Raw genomic sequence first — 23,179 nt, forward strand, 5'->3', positions numbered from 1 at the left:
CATATGAACTGTTGTACTACCTGATGTTGTAGGCCTAAACACTACAGCATGGTGTATGTTCACAGTCTGTGGTAACACTGTTTGGTGTGTTACCTGTAGTCTGCACAGATTACATACCTCATGCATAGGTATCTATAAGTAGGGGCACACAGTACTATAAGGTACACAGTTAATGCTCATCTGTGTCGTCATACATTTGTGTGTTGTATGTATGTGTAATGTGTGTGTAATGATGCCTGTACCATGGCCGCAATCACATGTATGTTACAGAGTATGTGTGTGTACCTGGCAGCATGTATACTCTGTGACAACAGTATGCTGGCTTTAGTAACAACTGTGCATGTATGTCAGGTAGGGGTATGGCATCAAAGACTAGGGTGGATTACCATTGAAACTGTATATGTGTATTGCATTCACTGCATGGGATGACAATATTCTTCATCCATTAGCTTGATACATACCCCAGTGTGAGGTTGTGCATTGTATCCCAAACAGTGTGCCGAGTGCTGGTGTATACTAGTTTGTTGTATGGAGTGTGGCAGGCACTGTCAGACAGTTGTGGGCTGAGCACTGATATGTGGTATTGAACATGTGTATCCCCTGATAGACAGACAGATGCTATATATGACAGTGAAGTGATATCAGTACATTTGAATATTAAGTGTGCCACATGACTTGCTCACATATTTTTCTTTTTCTTCCTTCCGGGGTGATGGTACATCAGAGAAACCCACCGTATACAGCAGCAGAGGATCAGGAGATCCACCAGAGCCTGGTGCATAATTACTCTGTGCTGTTTTCCAGGACCAGCCAGAACCAGCATGAGAGGGCTGCACAGCGGCAAGAACTAGTCCGTCGGTTAAATGACATAGGCATGCATAACCGGACATATGAGCAGGTACGCCATCACTGCAGTGATTTAATTAGACATGTCCGGCAGTGTGCGTCCGATATCCACAGACAACAGCTTGCCACAGGTGGTGGGGTACCTATCCACTCCCCAGTGTGGAGGAGCACCTCCTAAGTGTTGTAGCTCCAGGCCAACAACAAGAACATCCACAAACATGTGTCATCATGGAGGCCGGAGGCACCCAGCATGTTGAAATGGAGTGTGCAGGTAACATCCCATATCTGTAGTCGACTGTTCTCTGTACTGGTAGTCTTTGCTTGTGTGAGATGTGTACTGCTTGTGTAGCTGTTAACCTGCCCATTCTTCTGCAAGATTGATATTCTGAGCATAATCTGTACACCTGTGAAAGCCACCTGTTGTACTACTGTACTTTATCATACTCACAGTATCAAAGGCACAGTTGTGGCCACTGGCAATCACTCTTATATGCTTGCAGGTCCCTCTGGAGTGCCAGCAAGGCAGCCAATCCATGCTGGTGAGTGTGTATTAACAATACTATTGCTAATGACATGTGCATGTCATATGGAGGTGTAGTGTGTGCACATGTAACACACCTACACATAATGCATGCTGTGCATGTTTGCTGTGAGACTATGCATATCCCATTATTCTCAGTAGCTGCCTCACTCACATGCAATGCACAGAGCATGACACACATGTGTGGCAACAAAGTACTGGACATTGTATAGGCACACCAGTTACACATGTACACAACACACACATGTTTGGCATACACACTACACCTTAGCCTGCTACACATGTCCAATTATGACATCTGCTGTATGGCCAGCCTTCAGCATCCCACTTATCTACGCAGAACACATAATATACCTGAGGGGTAGAGGCCTAGCATGTCTTTGTGCAACAGTCTGGAACAAATAATACATTCATGTTAGGCAATATTCACTATTGGCCACCTTACACACCCATGTAACAAGTGGCTGTGTAATTGTGGATGTAGTCATGTTACTGCACTTCAGGTACAGCATGCTAGCTGCCTGTCTGGCACACATTATTATTGTTGACTGACCACAAAAAGCATGTTGATCATGGCTCACGTTACTACACCACATTTAGTTCCACTGACCACAAAAGTACACATAGCTGTTATTGTGTAGCACCATCATGTGTTGTGTGTGTGTGTGTGTGTGTGTGTGTGTGTGTGTGTGTGCGTGTGTGTGTGCGCACATGCAAATCTATCCACCCACAGCTTGTAACACTTGCACAACATTGTTATGTCCTTGTACACATTGTGTCCCAGGGTGGAGACAATCACTGAACAACTACACACAAGCATCATGTACACGTATACCGTTATTAACAAGGGCTGTCTACACTTGCACTGCATGTTCCTGTGCAACATATAACCTGCATGCTGACATGTGTGCAGTGATGTTTTTCCTTGTGAAACGGTCACCCACCCTTAAACAGTATTGTGTATGTGTTGGATTGCAGGTGTGTCTGTGTTTGTATCTGCTGTACCGAGGAGTGTGCCTGTGTGCATGTGCGCCTGTGTGCTTGTGTGCCTGTGTGCATGTGCGCCTGTGTGCATGTGTGCATGTGTGCCTGTGTGCATGTGTGCATGTGCACCTGTGTGCATGTGTGCATGTGTGCATGTGCGCCCCTGCACCTGTGTGCATGTGCGCCTGTGTGCATGTGCGCATGTGTGCATGTGTGCATGTGTGCATGTGTGCATGTGTGCCTGTGTGCATGTGCACCTGTGTGCATGTGCGCATGTGTGCCTGTGTGCATGTTCGCCTGTGTGCATGTGTGCATGTGTGCATGTGTGCCTGTGTGCTAATATCATGTACACGTTTGTAAACTGTGTTTCCTATCTTTCTCTCACAGGTTCTGATGTTGCTCTGGTGGAGTGCAGCAGGGAACCTGAAGCCACTGCTGGGGATAGTGCTAATGATGATACATGTGTAATGACACAGGGAGGTGTGACAGGGTCTGTCGTTGGTCATCCAATTGACAGTACACAGCAGTCAACCCCATCAATGCGCACAGTTATCCTGCCGATACATCCATTGTCACCAATGTCCTTAGCTGAGGGACAGCATACAGTGGGCATTGACCAGGGTAGTGTGGTATCATTGGCACATGTATCCCCTCACAGCAGCCATGGCCAGATTTCTGACATGGTACCACACAGGCAGATGTCCAGGGGTTCTCGTGGAAGCATCCATGGTCGTACTGCCCCTGTCAGACGTGCCCACAGAGGTCTATCAACCTCAGCTATGTTCAGGGCTGTAATGCAGGCACAGGCACATATGGAACGGTACACCAGACAGGGTCTGAGGGAGCTTAGAGCACATCGCACCGCTATGAATGACACTATGCGTGACGTTGCGTCTGCCATCCGTAACATCAGCGAGGTCATTGATAGACGTTGGGGGGACACATTAGATCTGTTCCACAACTACATGTCCAGGAGCCAGGACAGTGCAGGATGGTTGTGGTGTCGACGTGGACGTCTGCCAGCAACATTATCAGCTGCCAGTCATCGCAGACAACAACAAACCTGCAACTGCTCCCATAGTGCCAGTACCAGCCCCAGCAATGCTGGGTCTGTGCTGTCATTAGACCATCCTAGAAGATGACGTGCACGTGGCTCTGGACAGTCCCAGCAGCAGGGACATGTGTCCAGTCAACAACCCACTGCTTCTGATGACAGTACCCAGTCTGGCTTAGTACCTGATACTGTCCGTAGCACCCCTGCCAGGCATAGGTACCATGTCCGTGACCAGAGACAGTGACATGTATGATCCACAAACACCCGTATATGGCAGCCACATGGTGGAACTGTGTGCATGCATACACACACACATAATGCTAACACCTAGGGCTAACACATACACACACACATTGCAGCAACATTGCCCCATCTTGTACTGTTGTCCCTCACTAACACACACACACATACATGTTGATTGGATGTGTCAATGGCAGACTCTGACAAACCAAGTACACACCCTGTGCATATGATGAAACTGTGCCACCTTCTGCCATCTGTAACATTGATGCTGGAACAGGATAGCATGGTACTGATGCACAGGGTGACTACATAGCACTGTGGTATTATTATCATGTTATTAACAGTACAGTGTAATGATATTGTTGTGGGTAGATTCGAGCATGCATGATGCATTAACTATGTTTGTCATTGCAGTTTTGTATACACCAGTGTTAATTCCCAAAAGTGTACTGTCTGCACATGTGCCACATGGCTGTTGTGTGTATCTGTGCCTGCATGTGTTGGGGTGTGGACAGTACATGTGTGATGTTTGCATCACCGATTTGCAGGTGTAAATTTGTGAACATGGTCAGTATGGAACATGACATGGTTTGACAGTATGCTGTGGGTGATACGGTTTCCACATGTCAATGGTCTGCATTCTGGTAGTATAGACAGCTTACATAGCCTGACATTCAGTGGTCATTACATGATGTCTCCTCAACTGATACACAGACATAGGAACCTGGTGTCAGTGATATCCCTGCAGTACTACACTATACCAGTAGCCATTGTTACTGAGCCCCACACATCCCTGGGAACAATACCCTTTGGCATATAGCAGTCTCATGTACATGCCAACACACTATGGATATGTCCATCTATGATTGCAAATACATACAGTGGCCTACAATGCATTCTACACATAACACACCTAACCACCACAAAGGTATCATACAGACAGATACCTGTTGTCCAAGCCATGGTATATTGCTGTAATGCTACTGTGGCATTGTCATCAGCATGTAGTTAACATAGTATTCCAACAGTACCATGTAGGTGGTAGCACCCATCATGTAGAACGGGTACTGGTGTGTACATGTGGACAGGTGTTATCTTGTCTATCCTGTGATATTCACCTTTCCAAATGTATTCTGCAGTCCCTCTGTGTATCACCTAAGCAAGAAGGTGTCTGTATGCATATTGGCAACAGTTACCATACACCTACACTGGATGGCCATCACTCGCAGACTTTGCTGTGAGTGATGGCCATCCAGTGTAGGTGTATGGCAGCTGTTATATATGACATATATATGACATATACTGCAGACATGAACCGTCACCCACATTAATCTATCAAAGCTTTCATGGGTGTGTGTCACATAGTTGGCCTAGGACACAGATCACTGCAGTAGCTTGCATTGTCACCAACATACATGTATGGCCTAAGGTCTGGTAAGCTGCGGCACATGGTGGCAAAGGTAACAACTGTATTCATATGGGGCAGGCTTCACACATAGGAACTATTATAGGTCACAGGTACATATCTGTATGTGGCAAACACATACCTGATGTGTGCATGGCATAATGAAAGCAAAACACATTAACAAACTGTGTGACAAATGCACACATGGCATTTGTAGGATTCAAACCCCTACCTAACTAGGTTATGGCACTTGACATAGATGCATTAGCACAGCACGCTATTCGCATTACTAGATGAGTTCCCTTCTCCTGCTGTATTTATAGGGTGCTGACATCATCAGTGTTTCCAAAGAAGAATGTACATCTTTAACTATCCCTCAGTATGGGGGATAACAATATCTGTGCATTCACAGAAACCTAGTTCAGGGTCACATATGCACACTGGCACTGCCAGGTTATGTTCTATACCATGCTTCATGACCACAGGACTTGTGACACAGAACACAAGTAGGGGGTGTATCCATATACATCACAGATACACACACCTCTGGGTTTGTCCCACTGCACTAAGCATGACAGGCCATACATATACACCTACCATTGTGCAAAACTGCCTTTTGGTTTGGTGTGTAGTTCAGACCACCCACCCATACCCAGTAACCACACTTGGCTTTGCTGGGAACAGTGTCGGATATGAGGGTCTTCACACACACCATTATAGTGGTTGACTTCAGGTACACAAATATTGACTGGGGATACTACTCAAGCCCTCAACATCACCCTACAGCCACTACAATTTGTGAATCCATGTGCTATGGCACAACCAGTCACCACACCCACTTGGGGGAATACATATTGGACCTGATCATCACCAACATGGAGACTCTATGTTCCACACCAGAGGTAGAACTGTCATTGTTAAGATCAGACCATGATCAACTTTCCCTGGACATCCATATCCCGTCCCCACACCCAGCCAAGGAAATCACTCTAAAGAATTTCTCAAAAGCAGAATTTGCACTTGTGAAAACTGGGGTGGAATACTTCAGAGGCCCCATGCTGGAGGTTAATACAGACCAGTCTGCAGAATTCTTTACAAACGCATTGTATGAGCAGCTGCAGGTATGCATTGATCATGCTATCCCACATAAAACCATGACTCCTCTAAAACAGGAGACCTGTCTGGTTGACCCCAGCCATATATAAGCTGTACAACAGAAGGAGGAAGCTACTATATAACAGAACAATATCTCACAGACCCAGATAGATCATAACCTCTCCTTTGCTAATCACATTGACAGAGAGTCATTGCTAAGAACTTTGTATAGCCCTCCTTCTCACATGGGTGTTTGCATGTAGATCATGTGAGGTCATTGTGGCCCTCTACTACTCACTCATCAGTACCATGTTTGACTACAATGCCCCTTACCCAACACCTGTGGCAACTACAGTGAACACAACAGTACCTCGTGAAGAGAATCATGGGCTACACACAGATGTTCTATGCAGCTCAGCTAAAGGATCTCCAGCTCTACTCAGTTGCTTAATGCCTACTCAGAGGTAATCTATGTATGCCTGACATACACAGCCATTTCAAACCCAGAAGTAATGGACATGCTCCACCTCATAACATCCAAGACCCTTACAGCTACACACTCTAGGGACGTAAACCTCAACACAAACATAAATAGGACATGCTGCAGGGACAGATTCATTACTCACAGGCTCCCCTCACTCTGGAATTGAATCCCAATTAAAGTTAGACATAGCCCCTCACCAACCCTCTTCAAGCAAAATGCAGCCGCATGGATGGGAAATTGCAAATTCACCCCTGGGATCTCCACTGTGTCCCTGCTTGACAGAGGCACAGCAAAGTAGCCTTAAAGGGTGCCTTCTGTGACCTACTTTACAGAGGCACAGTAGGCTACTCTACTGGGGAGGCAGACGCCAAATACACTCTACCTAGGCTTATGAATTCCCCAGGGCAGACTACCTAGTATTCACCTCTGCACCTATGTTTATGTTTGGGATGCACAATATTTGTTGCTGCTACTGTTTGCAGGTCTTTATTGCCATAGCTTTCACAGTTTCTGTGAACACGTGTGGTAACATGTTTGATCATGACAGGGTTTTGGTATATTAATATATGTGTCTGTTGTCATTTAACTGTGTGCACAGGGTGGATTTCTAGATTGTGGGAGGTTCCTGGCTTAACACATACAACTGCCAGATATGTGTGACTGACTGCTATACTCAGACATGGCCTAAGTGTGTGAGCATGCCCAGTTCAGGCTTTCCATGGTTTGTTGCCTGACATGTGTCTCATTTATCCAAGTGTGTGAGCATGCCCAGTGTGACCTTTCCATATATTGTGATCTGAAGTCCACTACATTTGTGGTTGTGTGTGAACATGACCAATATTGACATTAATACTGTGTGTGTTAGAAGTCACGTTGTGTTCTTACTGCCAGACTCCTTTGTGTCATAATGCAACAGGGATTATGCTGTGCTTGCAGGGTTTCCATGGGATAGTTTGCAAAGACTTGGTAACATTCTCTCATACTGTCTGAAAATTGTAATACTGTCATGGTGTAGTGGTTCAGTACTTTCATTATGGTGCACAGTATCATGGGTTTGAGTCCCATCGCTGCTGTAAATGCTCATACTGAGCAGACCAGACTAGCTAAGGGCCAGTTGGGCAACTATGAGCATGTTGCATTTTGTTCAGCTATGGCGTACTTAAACCAGGCTTGTCCAACATTGCTGTGTATTTACTAACTTGGGTGGACATTGGCAAACATTACTCCACAGTGACCACAGTTGTACTACTTGGTTTGTGTGATTCTGTTCATAGGTTCATACTAGGCTATCTGCCCTAGGGCATTTATAATCCTAGCCAGAGTGTGTTTGGCTTTCAACACACATTGTAAGTGGAGTTTGCCATTACATTTTTCAAGGTTAGTATACTGTGCCTCTGTCTAACAGTGACACAGAAGTGATACCCGGGGTAAACCTACAATCTCCCATCCACTCATCAGGATTCCTCTTGAAGAGAATCAATGAGGGACTCTGGCTAACCTGGAGTGGGAGTTTACACAAGAGTGGGGGAGCCTCTGGGTTATGGATCTGTCACTCCAGCATGTCCTATTTATTTCAGTCCTGAGGTTCAGGTCTCTTGAGCGCATAGCTTGATGAGATTCTGATTTTCCAAGGTGCAGCATGTCCATTGATTCCAGGTTGGACATGGCTTTATACATCTGGCACAGATCGCCTCTGGGCAGGCAGTATGCCACTGAGTGGAGCTGCAGTTTCTTTAACCGGGCAGTGACTGGCATGTGTCTGAGCCCTTTGATCCTCCTGGTGAGGTACTTTTGTGGTCTTTCCAGCTGCTGCAGGTGTCTGAAAAGGTACATCCCACAAGGGGCATTGTACTCAATTATGGGCCTGATGAGGGATGAGTTAAGAGGCACAATGACCTCCACTGATGTAGATGTGATTACCTTCATGATTAGGTGGGCTATATGAAATGTTTCTCTGAACACTTTGGCCACATGGTTGTCGAATGTGAGATTGCTATCGACTTGGGTCCCCAGGTCCCTTATCACTTCTTCCATACTTAATGGGTTACCACATATGTAGTAATTTGTGGGCACTTAGTTTTTGACAAAGGGAGGACTATACACTGTTTTGTGTTTAGCTTGAGGACATGGCTCTGGCACCAGTTGTCTGTTTCTATGAGGCCCTTTTGTAGGATGCTTGTGTCAGCTGGAGGGTCGATTATGGCACCCAGTTTGCAGTCATCTACAAACTTGTTCACCAACTGTCCTTCTGTGTTGGCCTGTACCTCTGAGAAATATATACCAAACAAGGGAGGTCCCAGGACTGAGCCTTGTGGGATGCCACTTGTAGCTGGTTTGTAGTCTGACATGGCTCCAGCATTTCAGACCATGTGGGTTCTGTCCTTGAGCCAGTTTGCAACCCATCTAGTGACATAGGTGTTTCTATTGAAGCTGGTGATCTTATCTATGATGACTAAGTGGGGTACTGTATGAAAGGCTTTTGCAAGGTCCAGGTAGGCTGCGGGGACCACCATCCCCTCGTCAATGGCCTTGGTGACTGTTTCAAATGACTCAACCAGGTTTAAGAGGAAGGATCTTCCCTTAACAAAGCCAAAATGGGTAGGATCCAGTGTCTGTGTGTCCCCAATATGTTTATTTCTGAGGTCCATGATGACTCTTTCCATAGCTTTGCAGACCAACCTAGTCAGGCTTCTGGGGTGATTGTTTGCAGTATCTGTTGAGGCACCACCTTTGTGGAAAGGGTCCACTGTTGCTGTACACTGCTCTTTGGGTACATATCATGTGTTAAGGCTGACATTGAACAGTGGTTTTATGTGTGTGTTCAATTCTACTTGGGGTTCATGCTGGACACAGCCCAGGACACCGTCTGTTCCCACTGATGCTGTGTGTTTTACTTTGGAGAGGCTGGCTGTTACTTGTGCATCTGTGATGTCAGGGGGCCAGCACTCTGCTGGGATAGATATTTGCCCTTTTGGTGGGGAGGGGGGGAGAAGTTTGCACTGAACCTGTCAGCTTGGATGTTGGCAATGTCTGTGGGTTTGTTGTATTGTTTGTCATTTTGGACTAATTCTGAACATACCTGGGGATTCCCACACAGGTTCCTACAATAAGTAAAGAATGGATTGTGATTATTATTGGTGTCCTGTACGATTTTTATCTCACAGATGGCCTTAGACAATTTTATGTGTGGATGTGGTTTTTCAATAATACTGGTCAGAGATGGCTTCCTTTTTTGTGATTTGGATCTATCATATAGTAGCTTCCTCCTTGTATTGTATGGTTTGTTTATGGCTGGGGTCCACCAAACATGATGCCTGCCTTTGGAGGATTGGGTCTTGGTTTTATTTGGGATTGCATGATCCATGCATTCCTGACGGTGTTCATAGAATGCGTTTATAAAGGGTTATGAGGTCTGGGCCGTATTTTCCACAGACACAGGGGCTGTGAAGGATTCCACCTCAGTTTTGAGGTGTGTGACATATGCTTTAGTGAACATTTTTCACTGTGGTTTTCTGGCCATGGGCTGGGGTGGGGATGTGAATATCCAGTGAGACTACTATCTGGTGTGATCGTACCAGTGAGGGATACACTTCTGGTCATGGGCGTAGAGTCCCCATGTTGGTGATGATCAGGTCCAGTATGTTTTCCCCTCTTGTGGGAGTGGTAGCAAGTTGTTCCATAGCATTTTGGTTTATAAATTCTGAGAACCTTTAGCCTAGGGTGTTGGAGCTAGGGTAATGCTCCCAGTGTATGTTTGGGTAGTTGAAGCCGCCCAATATAATGGTGTTTGGGGAGATCTTCATATTTTCATGTGTTCTCCAGTCAGCCAAGTGTGGTTCCTGGGTTTAGGAGGGTAGTCTGTAGTAGGCTATGAACTGGTAGGCGATTTTACCCATTGTTGGTTACACATGGGTAGTCTCTGATGCTTCATGCTGTGCCACCAACCTGAGGGTGTGGGTATCTTTGACAAATATTGATACTCACCCTCCTTTTGTAGTTTGTTCCATGTTTTTCAGCTGTAAAGCATGGTATGAGGTGTACCTGTGAATGCTAGGGTGCTCTTGGGAGCCTTGAACCAGGTTTCTGTTACTGCACAGATATCAACATTCTCCATGCTGAGGAGTGTTTGGAGTGCGTGCATCTTGCAGTTTAGACTTCTGGCATTGAGTAGCATTACTTATACTTTCTAATCCCTTGTGATACCTATGGAGGTGGGTTTGTGCTTTGAGCCTTACCTAGGAAAGGCACTATGGGGGTGACAAGAGCCTTTGGCAATATCCAATAGGCCACAGGTGATAGGTGAAATCCATCACTAGCAAAGCATCATGTCTTGTCGAGCATCTCATCCCAGGCTGACAAGCATTGAATCCCCTTTCACTGACACCAATACTAAAGCCAATTGTTGTAATTGATCATCTTGTCTTCATATTGTGGCCTCATGTTTGGTGAGAGTAGGATGCTACTGAAGGTCATCAAGTTTGCATATACAACATGGTGGTAAATGCTGTTTAGCACTACCTTACATTGCTTAACACATGGTAATCATGCCTCAGGTGGTGCTGCAGGGCTGCCTATGTCGGATGCACATACTGCACTCCCTATACATGTTTGGCAACAGGTAGTGTCAAGTTAGGCATCCCTTTTACTATATGTGCGAGTCAGAGAGAGGTATCATTTCCAGGGTTCCTACTGAGCCAGTGTATGTGCTATGCGTTGCCTCTTTGCCAAGGCCAAGGCATAATGGGCATGCCTCCGTCTGCCTACTGGGGCAGGCTCAGGTTGTTCCTTCTCCAAGTCACGCTCTGCCTGTGATGGCCTTGGCACTGGTGGGGGGCTGTTTGGCCCAGGCCTATGCTGGTCCTGTTGCAGCTGTTTTCGCAGGATCATATTATGTAGCATAGCACATACCATGACAATTTGGGTACATGTAGTTGGTGAGTATTGCAAGGCTCCACCAGATGTGTCCAGGCACCGGAACCGTGACTTGAGCAGCCCAAACACACGCTCGATTACATTACGTGTTTGTGCATGTGCCTCATTATGGCATTCTTGTTCATGTGTGTGTGCATTTCTGATGGGTGTCATCAGCCACGGCTCCAGTGCATAGCCAGCATCCCCCACTAAGTGACCATGTGGGATGTCCCCATTGGCAAAAGTCTGGTACAGCTGCGTCAGATACCAGATATGGGAATCATGGTAGCTTCCAGGGCAGCCAGCACACACATTCATTATTATGCCCTGGGCATCACACACGACCTGGCAGTTGATGGAGGGGAAGCCCTTGCGGTTAATGTAGGCCCTACCCCACTCACCAGCTGGTGCTTTGATGCATATATGCGTGCAGTCTATTGCACCCACTACCTCAGGGTATTTTGCTATTTGCTGGAAGAGATGCATATTGCTGGCCAATACCTCACAGGAATTGGGGAAATATACATGATCACCGACATGTGCTGACATGGCATCCAGGAACTGGTGCAGTACCCTGGATGCTGATGCCTGTGATATCCCCATCATATCACCAGTTGGTCTCTGAAAGGTACCTGTTGCTAGTATTCTTAGGCCAACACATACCTTGGTTTCCACTGGGATGGGTTCCCCTCTGTTGGTTCTGCGTGTGAGGCGTGGCCTGCACAGCTCCACAATTTGCTGCAGGAGGTCTCTGTCCACTCTATAGCGCTCCACTATCTCCAGCTCATGTAACCCCTGGTAGGTGACCCTGGGCCTGTACACTCTTCTCCATCTCCTCACTGTGGGTTGTCCAGCAGCATTTGCATTGTCACCACCCTCAGCATGTTGCATATGTTGTCTTATAACAGCAATGGCAGCCCCTAGCATTTTTTGTCTGAGTGAAGCTTTTTCAGTTTTCACTTCTAGTAGCATACTCCAGTGTTTCAGTGTCTCTTGTGAGAAACAAACTGCACTGTTGTTTGCAGAGTTTTAAGTGCTGGGCTGGGTTAGGCTAGTGCTCTGCCTGTGTTATTGCCTGATTTGGATTGTTTTCACCTGCTAGCTCTAGTAGTATCACCTGGTAGCTTCCTGCTATTTGTTGTGCTTCCTTTTTCTTTTCTGTTTTCTCAGGGGGAGCGACGCGCACACAAGCGAAAACACGCTCACAGCAGCTTAGATGGACTAAAACTTGCTTATTCTGGTTAAAACGTGCGCACACCAGCGCAAACATGCTTACAGGTCTTTAAACAGCCTTATACATGCTTACTCTGGCTTAAACGTGCGCACGCAAGCTTCCACGTGCGCACTCTGTCTTACACAAGTTTACAGGCACGCACACGCGCGCATACCCACTCAGCAAGAAACTTTGGTGTTATCCACAGTATACACCTTCCATTTCTTGGCTTTCCCTGGCCTACCTGTTGACACACCTCTTTCCATGATGTCTAACTGACACCTAACAGATGCCACTGTCCTCCAATGAGCTGCACTACTTTCATACATACCCCCCTTGTGATGTCACCTATCTCCTACTCTGTTCCTCCCCATATCCTACTCCTACACTCCACTGACTGTGCTCATTTGCTATATAAAAGTGTGATTCACTATCCTAACACTCATTAACATAGGATTGCCTACTAATGCTTGGTTACATGTCTTAGACTGGGCTTCTCCCCTTAGCAACCCCTACTTGGTGGCCATGTTGTCTTCAGCCTGCTATTCCCTTACATTGAAATTTGAGAATTTTCATAAATTCCATGTTTGTGGCTTTTATTGCCTTATTTTTTGATTTTTATAGTGCACGCCGTTTGTGCGGCGCTGCGCTATGCTTAAACATCAGAAATCGCCAAAAAAAAAAATTATTTTTATTTTAATTTTGCATCAGGGAAACTTTCCAATGGCTGTTAATTTGGCCACTGGCATGCTTCCTCAACCATATGCAACCTTTATTTGGAGCTGACAAGGCTCCATTGTGCTATTTGCAGAACGGTACTCAGTTGTCAACTGAGTACATTTCTGCAGCTAACATGTCTCCTACTCGGACAGGTTTCTGCTTCCTGGATCGCAAATTTACCTCATTTGCATGCCTTTCAGCTGCAAGTGAGGTAATTTGCATATCACAGCCCTTTCCGTGAAGGAGACGTATTAGGAGCTCTCTTACATGCCCCTACAGGCTGTTCGTGGATCGCTCGTCGGACATGATGGCTGCATGGAGTCTTACTCTACTCATAGACTCCATGCAAGCCATCGTGAATCCAGCCCTATGTTTTTACTAGCGTTTTATCATCTGATGAAGGGATTTACCCAAAAGCACTTATGATACTGCTTTTATTGTTTTAATAAAGTGAAGTTGCTTCATACACAGTGTGGTAGTACTTGCCTCACTTTTAGATTCATCATTATTTAGTGACTTCAGTCCTCAGATCATCCCAGTGATTTGCCATAAAACCACAAGTTTTATGAGGAAATGACCAAAAATAAGGGGCAAAAATCTGGACAGCCTGTGAAAATCTGGACAGCTGAGAGGTATGATTGTATACAATATTGTACCTTGCACAACTTTAGTACATGTCTTAAGGTGTAGCATACACAGTTATGTCACTGCAATTGCTGGTTTCAAAATGAATTTCTTATTTTTTATGATATGTCTAATAAGTCAGTTTTAAAACTTCCATGTTGTCTGTGTTTTGTTTATTCCACTGGGCTAAATGTGAAAAAGTGTTCTTCCCCAGATAGTAAATTAACATAAATAAATTAATACACACATATATACACATAATTGTTAGAGATTAAACTAAATGTCTTTGTATCATACAAAAAAAATAACCAGAATTTCCTGGTATATTAAATAAGTAAGTGTATATATTGCATTAAGTAATTTTGTTTGTGCAAACTGGAACCTGAACCCAATGATTCAGTCGGTTGTGAAGTGAATATTAAACTTGACAGACTTAGAGGTGCTGTGTCAGCAGTTGTACAATCCACCACTACTGTACATGATTGTGCCTCATCATTCTGGCATGACTTGTCATTTGGTGTAACTTTTCTGTCCTAAAATGGTACTGCCTTCATTTGTTCTGTTGCTTGCAACCTCACTCTCCACTGGTGGTACTGACTGAAAAGGATTTTATTATCTGTACTAGTCTAGCTAGCATTTGGTTTGTTACTTTCAATAGTGGATTTGTCACAAACACAACGATTACTGGCTTTTGCTCAGCTGTACCATTAACGAGAGAATTTATTATTTTATAAGTAATAGTTTTCTCTCTTTTTAGCCATTTCAATTTATCTTCCCTTTACGTAATTTACTTGCCAAATGTTACAGTTTGTCTTGTAGTATAACAAGCACATGGTTATTTACTTTTGATGAGGCTATATATATATATATATATATATATATATATATATATATATATATACACACACACACACACACACACACACACACACACACACACACACGCACATATATATATTAATATAATTTGTATATATAAATTTCGAATACAAGTCACACATTCATATTTAGTTTAATTTAGAAATTGCACTGCTGTTATATTTTCACAACTCAGCATATGCTATACAGGTTTTATAATCCAAGGCACACCACTCAGGCAATATCTGATTGTTTTCCATTCAGTAAATTAGAGATCAACAAGCCCACAGAACTTATTCATTGGATAAAGGTTTTTTTAATAAGCGTATTCCCAAAGTAATATTTTTAAATGTAAGCACATACTTTCAAAACTGATAAAAGAGCACTCAGTATTGTTCTAAGTCTATATAACCTCCTACGAGTCAAAAGGATTTGAAGCTGCTTTAGCATTTTTTTTTATATTACAGTGGTTCCTATTATCAGCACTGATCTGTGTATTTAATAAGACTGGGCTGGATTACCTTTACACTCTTCAATATTGATCTATATTGCTAGCATTCTGAATATTAATACATGTTTGTGGGTCCACCAAAACTGGGCAAGATTGCCTGAACACAAATGAAGATGGAACATCTCCATTATTTGCATGTATGGATGCTCAAGTGGGAAGTGGATAATGAGTCAGAAACTTTACTGTAAAATAGAAAAGTAAAAAACAAACACAGCTGCAATAGTTTATATAACTGTTTGTTTATAGTTGTACAGCAGTTTACATAAACATTGTATAGTAAATAAGAACTAAAATTTAATGCATACAGGGCAACTGCTTTCAGGAAATGTGAGAATTTTAATAGTATCAAAAAACTGAAAATCTATACAATCAGTATATGAGTTTTATTCTCAAAATCAGCTAAGCCTCATAAAGCTGGGACATAATTAAAAACAATTGTTTAGTTAAACTAGTTCAACAATCATATGGTTTTGGAAAATCAACATGTAAGCATCACAAAGCACTACTCTCTATGTGAGTGCGCTGCATACCCCCTAGTACAATGTCATCTTTGGTAAGGTCAAACCACAAAATGGTCTCCTTTGAAGTAAAAATAAAACCTGGAATCCCAGCTAACCCTGGAATGTTCAGGAACTACTCTAAGGCTAACTTCCTACTGTTAAGTGATAACCTGGCAAATTTCAAGTTGCCATAAACCCTTAGAACATTGGTGAGTACATAGAACTGCCCACAGATACACTATGCAAGCATTTCTTAGTACATGGAGAATTTGAGAGACCAAAAAAATATAGAAAAGAATATAGTGAGATATGGAGCTTTTCCATGTGACAATTGCACAGTATGCAAACATATAGTGGGTAGTTTAGAAAGTATTAATGGAACATTTTTGATAGAAGAGGCAGCTTCACTTGCAATAGTGAAAAGATTATATATAGTTTAAAATATCCTTGTGGATTATTTTATATTGGGGAAAGCAAGAGAAGTTTTGCTGTAAGATTAAAAGAGCATATAAGGGACATCAAGAAGCAAAGAATCCAGAGTCCTGTAGTTACGCACTTTAAGGAACACCATAATGGAGACCCACAGGGGTTACAGGCAACTGTTTTGCAACAAGTGAATACTAGGTTTGGTACTAATGAAAAAATTAAGGAACACAAGAAGGAAGGAAGCAATATTTATTTTAACATATGATGCAATGTTTCCAAGAGGTTTAAATAGGGAATTCTCTTGGAAGCAATTAATATAAGAGGGTTAAAAAAAGAATATTAAAAGTAAACCTTTTTAGTTTGCTTTTTTAGTGAATTCTTAATTAGATGATTATTTAATTGATTAAATGCATGCATTAAAGTGTATTCTTACTAGCAGAAAATGTACTCTGAAAAGGCTTTTCTGAAAGCCAAGACACCAGAGAAGTGTTATTTGTTCTTAATGGTATTAGAGTTTGAAGTTTTGCTGTTAACTTTTACTGCAAAAGTTATTTTTTTATTTTAATAAATCACTCTGCGTATGAATTCATCTGGCCTGGAACTTGTGGTGTGACGTCTGGTTTGTTCTACAGTGTGATCATTTATTTATGGCCAGGGAATCATTTGTGAGACTGCCAAGACTGTTTACAGAATTGGAAATGGATTTCAGCCAAAGAACTTTGGATGATTTTTTTGGTCCCTCCCAGCCAAGAGAAGGAGAGGGTCAGGGTTCGTTAACCCATGACAATGATGGTACTGCTCCAAATCCAGAGTCTGCTACCAGTATATATTCCAGGTGGGATGAGAACAGACAGAAATGGTCAATGAATCCATTCTCAACAGTGGGTAAGAGAATGAATGTTTTTGTAATACCTGAAGTGCAGGATTTATTAGAACAAGCATAGAGACTGATTTTTAAAGAGATGTCTGTTTTTTTCAACTTACAGAGTCTCAACAGATATCAAGAACTAGATATAACAACTAGAGGCTTAAGAGCCTTCCATAATCCCTCTACACCAATTGATTTGACCAGTGAAGCTGACATAGCATTTCATGAACGCTGGGTGGCAGCAGCGCACAGATGTAGTGCTGAGTGGGTTAGCATTCTGGTGGAAAGAGACATGCTGAAGAGAGCTAAGCTGAAATCTGAAATCAAACAAACTTGTTCAAACATTGCAAGCAAGATCAGTCAGGAAGCCTTTGAAGGTTACCTGCAGAGTGTCAATGACAAATTGTTGACCTATGAAAAAGAGCTCATTGATCGTAAAAAGAAAAAACTGTTGAGAGACATTCAGGATTACAAACGCAAACGAGCATTTGTTTCTTCTTCTTCCAAAACTAAAAAAAAATCAGCATGTTAGGTTCCAGGAGGGGAAGGAGGTAACTGAACGATCTGTGAATCATTATACATCGGCTGAAAGCGCAGCCTCATCAGTGGAAGGTGAAGGGGAAGAATGGGAAGACTACCCACGGCTCCCAAAGGGACAGAATCCAGGGTATCTTAACAGATATTTTCGTGGCCAACCTGGGTTACTACAAAGGAATAAGAAGCAAAGGTGGCAGGATCAATAGCATGGTGCTGAATATAATCCCTGAACTAACAAATGGGGAAAACAGATGTAATAAAATGGGACTTTCTAATAACATAAATGTGAGTGGTTTTGAATACATTGTAAATTTGTCTGAATGCATTATTAGTGATGAAGAAAAAAATGTTTTACATGGGGGTTTGAAATTTAGCCCAACGTCTCTTCCCAGAATGTATGCGTTAAAGCCAGATGTATTCAATTTTGTTCGCAAGTTTCAATTAACAGATTTCTATGGAAATCAAACAACATTTAGAAGCAGATGTGAACAATGTAAGTTTTGTAGATGATGCAAGTAATGAAGAGAGTTTTTTTCTTGTAATTCCGACTTAGAATGCAATGCTTATAGCAATTTTGATACTAGTGGTGTTTCTTATAAAAGCAAATTTATGCTTCCTTTTAAGTGGGACAAAATTGAAATGTTTCATCATATGTTAAATTATGCAATAGAGAAAGAGTGCAAAAAAATTTTAGAAGTGAAATTCAATATTATATGACACAAAAAGAATGGGTGACCTTAAACAATTTAAAGGAAAGAAAGGAACTCCTATTTAAGCCTGCAGATAAGGGGGGACAACTAGTAATAATGCATTACACGCAATATGTAAATATGTGTTTACAGCATCTAGAAAATGATAACATTTATGAAAAAGTAGTTTTTAACTTATCGTGAGATGTTTAAGAACTATGAAGAATTAATACATAAAGGGGTTAGACTAAATTATTTTAGTCATGAAGATGCTAAAAATACGTTTTTGAATAAAAGCAGTGAGTTGGCAAACTTTTTTTGTGTGCCTAAAATACATAAAAGAAAGGTTAACCCTTCAGGTCATCCCATTGTATCTGCCTGCAATTATGTAAACCATAATTTGGGATGTTTCTTGCATTACTTTTTGTTAAAAAAGGTGATACAATTACCTTTATATATCAAAGACAGTTTTCACTTTTTAGATTAAGTAAAGAAAATAACATGGCAGAAGAACATGTTTTTTATAGTGATAGATGTAGTCAGCCTATACACTAGCATTAAATATAGTGATGGCATAGAAGCTATAGAATTTTTTCTGGGGAAATGCCCCAGTACACAATATATCATAGAACTGGCATTGTTCTATTTGGAAAATAATATAATTGAATTTGATGGCTCTCTCTATCATCAGATGTGTGGGATAGCTATGGGAGCAGCTTTTGCCCCCACATATGCTAATTTTTCATGGGTCTCTATGAACATTTATATGTGTACAGTAATGACTTTTTTAGAAAACATGTCAGTTTTATAGATACATTGATGATTTTATTTTTGTTTGCAAGGGGGCTATGGAGAAGTGGAAAAGTTTGTTTGAGAACTGCAAGTGAACAGGTTTGAGATCAACTTTAATGGGTTACAAAAAGGAAATGCAGTAAACTATCTGGATATTACAATAGAAGAAAAAGAAGATGGCAAACTTAAAGCTAAAATATTTAGAAAAATGGGACAACCAAGCTTCATGTTGCATGGAACTAGTTGTCACCCCCCCCCCCATACACACTATTTCTTCCATTCATTATGGGGAAATGGTTAGGGTTAAACGTTTGTGTAGTGATAGGAAGGAATGCGAGAAGGAAGTTCAAAATACAGCTAACATGTTTATAGAAAGGGGCTTTGAGCCAGAGAATGTATGAGCGGGGGTATAATAAAGTAATGAATAAAAAAGTGAATAAAGCACAGAACATAATGCAGAAAAAGAATGCTGAAGAAAAAGAAAGTGAGTTATATTTTGTCTAAGTATACTAATTTTTCTAATATTTTAGAGAAAATAGTTAGGTATTCTTGGTCTTATATACAGAAAGAAAAATCCTGCCTAAAAATGTTAAACTTTGTTTTTCATATAAAAGAGCCAGAATCTTAAAGACATGTTAGTATATGGAATATTTGAAAGACCAAAAAAATATAGAAAATAATATAGTGAGATATGGAAAGTTTCCATGTGACAATTGCACAGTATGCAAACATATAGTGGATAGTTTAGAAAGTATTAATGGAACATTTTTGATAGAAGAGGCAGCTTCACTTGCAATAGTGAAAAGATTATATATAGTTTAAAATGTCCTTGTGGATTATTTTATATTGGGGAAAGCAAGAGAAGTTTTGCTGTAAGATTAAAAGAGCATATAAGGGACATCAAGAAGCAACAATTTCAGAGTCCTGTAGCTATGCACTTTAAGGAACACCATAATGGAGACCCACAGGGGTTACAGGCAACTGTTTTGCAACAAGTGAATACTAGGTTTGGTACTGATGAAAAAATTAAGGAACACAAGAAGGAAGGAAGCAATATTTATTTTAACATATGATGCAATGTTTCCAAGAGGTTTAAATAGGGAATTCTCTTGGAAGCAATTAATATAAGGTTAAAAAAAGAATATTAAAAGTAAACCTTTTTAGTTTGCTTTTTTTAGTGAATTCATAATTAGATGATTATTTAATTGATTAAATGCATGTATTTAATTATGCTTACTAGCAGAAAGATGTATTCTGAAAAGGCTTTTCTGAAAGCCGAGGCACCAGAGAAGTATTATTTGTTCTTAATGGTATTAGAGTTTGAAGTTTTGCTGTTAAATTTTACTGTAGAAGTTATTTTTTTTTAATAAATCAGTCTGTGTACTAAACTGAGTGAATTCATCTAGCCTGGAACTTGTGGTGTGAGGTCCGGTTTGTTCTACAGTGTGGTGCTTTGCACTATGCAAGCATGTTAACAGCTGCATAGAGGCAGCTTTACCCACCAGGAAGAAGTACAGAACTAACTCATAATACAAGCCACTCTGGTTAAATCACAACATCAATAGGCTGTATAACAGAAGGAAGAAAATCATGGCAAAAATTAAGAGGTGCAGCACCCAGCAGGATAAAAGCACTATCAACAAACTAAATAAACAACTCAGATGACAAATAAAGTCTACCAAAGCCAGATTTCAGGTAAATTTGGCCTTTCAAGCCCAGGACAACTGCAAAGGCATTATTTGGCTATGTCCGTAACCTCAAAGGCAATGCACAATTGTGTGAAGAGCTCATGGTAAATGGAACCACCTATATTGAGCCAGAAGATATAGCAAACCTACTGGCCGATAAATTAAGCTTCAACTTTACCCCTTTCTCCCCCTCAACCTTCCCTCAGGAAATACCATCAAATTTAACTCCCCCTGCTATCAGTAGGGAACAGGTCCTCAATGCTTTCTCTAAAGCCAAGGATACTGCATCAGTGTGCCCAGAGAATATCCCAGGCTGCCTTCTAACTAACCTAAAACATGATCTATCAGGATGTCTGGGATTGCTATTTAACTGTAGCCTCCAAATAGGCTTCATGCCTCGTGAATGGAGAACAGCAATAATCACTGTTCTGCACAAAGGTGGGCCATCTTTAGACCCTGGAAACTACTGACCCATAAGTCTCACTAGTCTCATATGCAAAGCCATGGAAACAATTAGTATGGAAATGATCAATAATAACATAGGAAACCTCCAGACACTGAACCCAACCAAGTCTGGTTTCATCAAGGGCAGGTCATGCCTACTCAAAATGGTTGACTTTTTTGAGAAAGTCACAGAAGCATGGATGAGGGCAAAATGATTCACACTGTCTACCTTGACCTGGTCAAGGCATTTGACACAATACTTAGGCAATATTGACAAACATAAAAGGTTGAGTACAAACCCTTATGTCACCCAGTGGATAGCCAGCTGGCTTACAGACAGGACCCAGGAAGTTAGAACTGAGGAATATACCTCTACAAAGAAGCCAGTCACAAGCAGAGTCCCTCAGGGATCAGTCTTGGGACCACTCCTTTTGGCATTTATTTCTCTGAAGTCAAGGCCAATGCCAATGGCCTCTGGCTGACTAAATTTACATATGATTGCAAATTAGGAGCTTTCATTGAATTGTCCATCAACACATATGTTCTCAAGGAAGGACTGACACAGACAAACAACTTGTGTCAAAGCCATGGAATAAAACTAAATGACAAGAAATGCATAATAGTATCCTTCAGGAAGTAAACAACAGAAAAGCGAGCTGGAACACAATGAGAGCAGGCTAAAAACTGAAAATATTTAATAAAATCCAAGTAAAAGTAAGCGCTTTCGGCAGAAACAGTGTTCTGCCTTCATCAGACAAACATGAATCATTCAAATGGCACCTATTTTAAATAAATTACAAATGATTTAACAAATCAAGAGCAAGTGCATTTTTCAATTAAGAAAAAAACATGGAAACCTTAAAACAGCAATATACTTTACATTGTTAAATACTAGTCATTGTTTTGTAGTAAACATAAAAAACACAGCAAATGAAGTTCGCTAAATGTAATAACCTTCATGCAGTATGTGCAAATAAATTGTGCTGTGCTTAGAAATTAATATCAATGTGTTACCAGCAGCCTAGTTAAAAGAAAAAAATATGTATATATATATATGTATATATACAAATAAAATATTTCTCTCATTGAACAAAATTAAATTGAATAAATCAAGAAATAAAATTACTCTCTATACAAAATTAGGACAATTCATTATTGTACTAATAAATAAATAAATAAATAAATAGTTACATCAGTGAAGCTTAAGCTAATAAAAAACTCCAGTAGATAATTCAACTGCACACAGGGACAGGGAATAACTGGAATGTCACCACATGTGCTGTACCCAAAACTAAGGGACAATACAAACAACTCTAATTTAACTCTAATAACAAGGCAAGAGGTAATAGTAAATGTAGGCATAAGCACCAGCGATAGTTAAAAGGGGTTACCTATTATAAGAGAGCCATCTCAAAACACACTTAATGGAAAGGGCGTCATTAATACCAGGGGTAATGTGTGCTCTTGTACGAATCTGCCATAATAGTTCATCTATTTCGAGACGAATTTGCCAAGGACCACCTCTGATGTCTGGGATAATCTGCTGTAAAATAATAAAACTAAAACGATGGTCGTTGTGTTCCATAATATGCCTAGCTAGGGCATTAGTATGGTCTTGCTTGGCAGTGGCGTAAATATGTTCGTATATTCTAGTTTTAAACTTGCGTTCCGTTTTCCCAATATAGAACGCATTACAAAAATTACACAATGCTGCATAAATGACCGATTTAGTTTCACAATTATAGT

The sequence above is a fragment of the Protopterus annectens genome, chromosome 8.part0 (genome assembly GCF_019279795.1).
Source record: "Protopterus annectens isolate FY-2018-M chromosome 8.part0, PAN1.0, whole genome shotgun sequence".
Taxonomy (NCBI): domain Eukaryota; kingdom Metazoa; phylum Chordata; order Ceratodontiformes; family Protopteridae; genus Protopterus; species Protopterus annectens.